The sequence below is a fragment of the Daucus carota genome, chromosome 9, assembly GCF_001625215.2.
Source record: "Daucus carota subsp. sativus chromosome 9, DH1 v3.0, whole genome shotgun sequence".
NCBI classification, from domain to species: domain Eukaryota; kingdom Viridiplantae; phylum Streptophyta; class Magnoliopsida; order Apiales; family Apiaceae; genus Daucus; species Daucus carota.
Window position 1 is genome coordinate 16833529 of NC_030389.2, and position 7078 is coordinate 16840606.

A 7078-nucleotide genomic window follows, 5' to 3' on the forward strand; every position below is an offset into this window, starting at 1 on the left:
TAGAGTTGACCAAAAATTACCAAACTTGGCAGGATACCATTTTCCAATATTCTAAGATTTATCATATTTTTTCTGGAATTTATTGAGCACGTTCGAAATATCGTTATATTTAGTGTAACGGAATTTAATCGTTTTCTCGAAATGCGTGCCACCTTATCCACAAGCATGGAGCATTGAGATGTGTGCCAATAAATGCAGGTCAACTAGTGCATTTAATGCATTGGCAAACATGGGGGACAAGAATGACAAGCATGGGCAAGTGGGGCCAATGTTTTTCTAATTTGAATTTAATCATTTTAAATTCAAATGCTTCCACCAATTTTGCCTATAAATACAAGGGTTCCCCCATTCATTTCTCACAAGCTAGCAAGCAAGAAAGTGCTGAGATTTTGCAAGTAGAAGCTCTCTCCAAATTTATACAAACACATTTTTCATCTACTTCATCTTTAAAACCTCCGTTCCGCTCGATATATTCGTATATTCTCGAGGTTTTAAACACCGAGGCTTTGCTCCACCCAACCAAGCCTCGTACCACTTTGCTTGTTCACAAACCACTCTTTCCGACCTCCCGAAGGGCTGTCCGAAGTTCGTCCATAAGCCAAATTCCTGCCGAACCTCTGGCGAATTTTTTCGGCGAACTTTTTGCAAAAATCGTGTAAGTGGTTTCTTTAGCTTCGTCCTTTCTGAGTCTTAACCGACCGTCTTGAAAAAAGCTATCAAGCCAAATTTCTCTTCATCTCAAAGCTCTCTTTTTCTTTAACAATACAAAGCACAAGAGTTGGCCGCTCGTATTATCTATAATATACCTACGTGTGCGTGTGTGTGTGTTATACCCTTTCTTGTTGACGTAAAGATTCTCATACGTGCTGTGCTTTCGTGAGAATATTTGCTTAAACAAGTTTAGTGGTGGTCCTCACCTTAGTGAGTTGATTAATACGTATATATACATATCACCAACACTTTGTTCACACACCACAAAATACCCGTAGCTTGTCCCACGCGAGATTCGCTCGGTATTTCTAAAAACAACTATATATATATTATAGCGATGTTATAATCGCAAATCTTAGTGGCCTAAAACTCTATATCATAGTGCAATTGTTAAATATAGTCAAGAACTCACTCTCTCGTGCAAAACTATACTTACATTTAAAGAGGAGTTATCTTGCAACGAAAGTGTAAAATAAAACACTTCGTTTTATTCACTTCGAAGGTTATCATACCCGAAGTATTTCATATACTTAGGCAAAGACAAGTATATTAGTCCATATATCCAAAAGAGCTTAAAAGGACTTTATTTTATCTACAAATTCCAAGACACTCGAATATTATTTATTTGGAGGATTTTGTACGATAAACGTATTCTTCGATTATAAAGACAAATATATCGAAAAAGAATACTCTCAAGGTCTTAAGCTTTATAATAGCTTAAAGAACACTTGATCTATAATATTCTAAGACCAAGAATATTATTGAAACACTCGGACTAGTAAATCTTGTCCAAAACTCTTTTTATAACCAAGGTTGTCTTTCGTAGACATTGTTTTCTAGATTTTGCAGTGAGGTGAAGTGAAGTGAGGTGATCTTCGTTCTAAGACCCAAGTCCTAGACGAGCTAACGGGGAGTTACGCTCCAAGACAAGTCTTGTAATTTACATTTATAGTGAGGAGGTAACGGGAAGTTACGCTCCAAGATATATATTTGTAAAGGCTTTTCCGCCTACTGTAAAGGAGTTTCTTTATAGTAGAGAAAATCTCGAGTCCGGGGAGGAGCTCGGGGACTGGAGTTGAAAGGCATATGTTTAGCCTATTTGTAATTAAAGAGGTACCAACTCAACTCTGATAAGAAAGCAAGGTAAATAGCAAGTACTGTTGAAGGAATCCGTACGAAGAACGTCAAGTGATTTATTGAAATTATATGTCTGGAGAATTTCAGGATGCTGCTGCACACCACTGGAAGAAGTTCATTAATATGTTCAAGCCTCAGTGTACAAATAATCTTTTGTAGCACGTCCAGAAGTCCAGAAGGTATAAAGTTTTAATACTTTATTTATTCAGAAGATTCCATACTATTGTTACTTATGAAGAAGATCTACGAAGACATAGACTCGACGAACAAGCCTCGTTTCAAATGTTTATTTGATAAAGAATATTTAATTCAGCTAGATACAGATGAACCAGACAGTACATTTGTGTGTCAGCTACTCAGATTAAGTGTTCTGCATCAACTACAAGTGGCCGTTCGATCAAGACAAAGATCTACCAAGTTTAATCATGCCGGATGTCTCTGCTAATGAAGATATACAATTATATAAGTATTTATTTAATTATCTCACTAATCCAATAATTAAATTAGTTGTATAATTTATTTATTAAATTGATTCACCTTCGAATTAATTTAATTTATGAATTTATATAATTAATATAATTAAGTGGGTAATTATCTAATATTTATATATATTAATTAATCTGATTTATGCATCAAATAGCTCGGTATGACTTTATTTAATAAAGTCATACCGTGCCCTGTCTTATGACTTTCCCTGGGATGTCTTTAAATGTCATATTGTGGCTGTTTGTATGAGTAAATCATTCGGTATGACTTTCTCTTGATAAGTCATACCGTTTGCTCTCAACAGACTTCATCTGGTATGACATTAGAATGTCATACCGTGTCCCTCCTGCAGGCTTTCTCAGTTGTGTGTATGACTTGCATTTAAATGACTTGAAAAAGTCATACCGAAGTAATCAGAATGACTTTCGTGTTAAAAGTCATACCGAATGACTTAGTGGCCAAGTCTGATTAAGTCATACCGAGTTTTTCAGTATGGCTTTCTCTTAAAATGTCATTCCTTCCCCTTGTTTGGCATGGCTTTGTTGTATTAAGTCATTCCTAAGCTAGAAAGTCATTCCTCTCAATGTCATACCTAGATCTAAGTGGTTTGCCTATAAATATGGCTTCACTTCTTCATTTCTCAAGTGTTCATTGCATTGTAAACTTTCAAGTTGTTTGTAACTTGCTATTCGTTATATCCACAGTTTTCTGTGCTTTGATCACTCGGTTGTTTTAATCACTAAAACTAGAATACATCCTGTCGAATTTATTCTACGAACTTTAGTGGATATTAAAACGAACCTTATTAATTATATAACGACTTAAAACATTGTTATATTAATTAATTAAAATCTGATTAACAAGTTTAATTCAAATCAGATTATTCCGCCGCGATTTTTAGTGACGATTGTATTCAACCCCCCCCCCCTTCTACAATCGTTTCGGGACCTAACAATTGGCATCAGAGCGGTTGATACCATTTTCCGTATCAGATCCTATACACACTCTGTAACGTCCAAATATTTTTTATTCGAATTAATTTTATTCCAAAAATTAATTTTGATTTAAAATATTTTTCTTTCAAAAATCCAAATCTCTCCAAACACTATTCACTTTAAATTCTTAAAAAATGAGTACGCAAAAGATCAGTAGCATTAAAATCCCACCGTTCAGCCAGGAACACTTTGGCCTATGGAAAAGGCACATGTTCCTATTCCTCCGAACAGCGAACAGAAAATACATCGGGATTTTGGACAAAGGTGTTACTACTCCGATGAATGTCATATTAGCACACGAAGAGGATGGTGTGTTAATACCTCATCAGGTCATTCCGAAAGAACTTTCTGAGTACACAGATGAAGAGAGTGAACAGATGAACTTAGATGACGCTCTTCAACTAATTTTGGTTGAATCTCTAAATCCAGTGATGTACAATGCTGTTGTAAATTGTACGAACGCCAAACACATCTGGGATACATTAGAGATTATCAATGAAGGCTCAGAGGAAGTTAGGAAAAACAAGAAAGAGATACTGATGGCTCAGTATGAACAGTTTGGTTCCAATCCCGGAGAAGGGATTTCAGAAGTGTTTATCAGACTTAATAATTTGATAAATAATTTAAATCTGAATGGGAAATTCTATGACAAGAAAGAAGTCAACATGAAGTTTCTCTTAACACTTCCTGAACATCTGGAACACAGAATCACTGCCATCAGGGAAAGCAGAGATCTGAATGAGATATCTCTGGAGAGACTCTACGGAGTTTTGAAAACTTATGAACTTGAACAAGTTCAAAGTAAACAGAGATATGGCTGGGGTAAAACACTGAACCATTCGAGAGCTCTAGTTGTTGAGTCACCTGTACCGGAAGAAAAGAAGGATGTTGTTGTTCCTTCTAAAACCACTCAGGAGTTTGTTGTACCTGAGATGGGTCAGACTGCTTCTTCCAGTGGTGATGATGAGTTCTATACAATGGAAGAGCTAGAACTGTTAGAAGATCAATCTCTGTCACTATTTGCCAAGAAGTTTGGAAACATGAGATTCCGGAAGAACCCTTCCTACAAATACAAACCTACTGTCAATAGGTTTCAAAAAGGAGGTTACTCATCTTCTACAAGCAAAGGAGGATACAAGACTGGGATGGTGGATAGAAGCAAATTCAAATGCTTTAACTGTGGTGAACCTGGACACTTTGCAACTGAATGCAAACAGCCCAAGGTTCAAGGAAAGAGAAAAGATTCGTACGATGAGCTGAAGCAGAAGTATGATGCATTGGTTAGAAAGCATCAGGGTACTTCTGGAAGTCAAAGCTTCAAGAGCAAATCATATCTAGCAGAAGGGAAAAGCTGGGATGATACAGATAGTGATGAAGAAGAGCAGATTGGGAATGTTGCTCTCATGGCTAATGCTGGATCATCTTCACCTCCTCCTGCTGGAAGCTTTCAGGTAGATCCTACATGCCCTAAACTGTTTATGCAATTAGGACTTGAAAGAGATGATGCTATTAAAAAGATGAAAGCTGCCAATCTTAAAATTGATACTTTAGTCTTAGAAATTCATGCTTATAAGATGAATGAGATGAAAGTATTAAAACCTAAAATAGAACAGTTGACTATGGATTTAGGATTACAATGTGCTAAAGTCAAAGTTCTAGAGAAAGGTGAGATTGCTTTAAGACTTCAGCTAGACGAAGAGAAAGTGAAATGTAAAGCCTTTAAGGATGCCTCCACTATAGTCAAAGAACTTAATGATAAACAAGAGATCAAGAGAACTGTTGGAATAGGTTTTGACTATAACAAATCCGTAGGTAAGGCTAGTAACATTACTCCTTTTAAGAAGAGTGCTGAGGAGAGAGGGATTCCTTTTGTTTTGAAAGATTCCTCTAAACCTTTGTTTAAAACCTCAGAAGCTGAACCTCTTTTAGAGACTCCTGTTGTCATTAGATATGAACTCAAACAGGAAGACCTTAAATTGAAAGAGAGTAATGAGAAGAGAGATGAGATCCTGACATCACTGAAACCAATCAAAGTGAAAGGCAATGTTAAATTGCCTAAAGCTGGTTTAGGTGTCAACTCTGAGAGAACTAAATTCAACAAGCCTAATAATTTTGTGAATAGTAAGAACAAGAACAATAGATGTCATTCTACTGAGAACTTTAAATCTGATAACAAGGTTAAAGTAGAATCTATTGATGTTCCTACTACTATGACTGATACTCCCGTTGTTCCTGCTTTTGATGCATGTCATAAATGTTGTGGTGTTGATAATTGCATGACTTGTGCTTTCAATATGATGTCTGCTTATTTTAGAAATTTGCATGCTAAAAATGAAAACACATCTCCTAGACAACACACAAACAATAAGCATGCTAGATCAAAGACTGCTAGTCCTTCTCGTGTCAGGAAGGAGACTTATGTTCCAAAGCCTAAAACCAAGGTTTATAAGGCTGTTGTTAAGGAAGTAAGTTCAGTCAAATCAGAACCAAGTATCAGTCCAAGAGGCTCTGTTGTATTACCTGATAGAAATCAGTTTTTTAAGTTTGCTGGACCCAATCAAGTGTGGGTCCCAAAGAATGTTTAATCAAGTTGTCTTTTGCAGGGTGCCAGTGGAATTGTTCGTGTTACCTGGGTGCTTGACAGTGGAGCGTCAATGCACATGACTGGCAATAGATCCCTGCTGGAAGACATAAGAGAAGGAGCTGGCCCAACAGTGAGCTTTGCTGATAATAGCAAAGGTCGTACTGTGGGATATGGCAAGTACAAAATAGGAAGGATCATCATAGAAGATATTGCAATAGTTGAAGGACTTCAACATAATCTCCTAAGTGTCAGTCAATTCTGTGACAAAGGATATTATGTTCATTTTGAAAAGGAGATATGTATCATTAAACATATCAAGGATAAGCGTCCTTCACTATGTGGCATAAGGAAAGGCAATATATTCGTAGCTGATTTGTCTTCAGGACCAGGAAACGAAGTTCACTGTTTCTACGCCAAAGCGTCTGCTGAAGATAGTTGGTTATGGTATAAGAAGCTCTCACACCTCAACTTCAAAACCATGAACTCTCTAGTCAAGAGAGATCTAGTGAGAGGTTTGCCTTCCCTGGAATTCTCAACTGATGACCTCTGTGAAGCTTGTCAGAAAGGAAAAGCGAAGAGAGCATCTCACAAAGGCAAAACCATCAATACCATTACAGATCCACTTCATTTGTTGCATATGGATTTGTTTGGCCCTGTGAATGTTGCATCTATTGATGGAGGAAGATATGCCTTGGTTATTGTGGATGACTTCTCAAAATTTACTTGGGTTTACTTCCTGGCTTGTAAGGATGAAACCTCGATGACAGTAATTGATCATATAAAGTTAGTTGAATTGGATAAAGGTGTGCCAGTCAAAGCTGTAAGGTCAGACAATGGCACAGAATTCAAGAATCAAACTCTAATCAACTTTTACTCTGGAAAGGGAATCAGAAGGCAGTATTCAGCACCAAGGACTCCTCAGCAGAATGGAGTCGTCGAAAGAAAGAATCGTACACAGATTGAAGCTGCAAGGACTATGATTGCTGAATCAAAGCTTCCACTGTACTTTTGGGCTGAAGCTGTGTCTACTGCCTGCTATACCCAGAATAGAACTTTGATCAACAAGGATCATATGAAAACTCCATTTCATCTGTATAACAACAAGAAACCTTATGTCAAACATCTTCATGTCTTTGGAGCCAAGTGTTATGTTCTCAAGGATGGT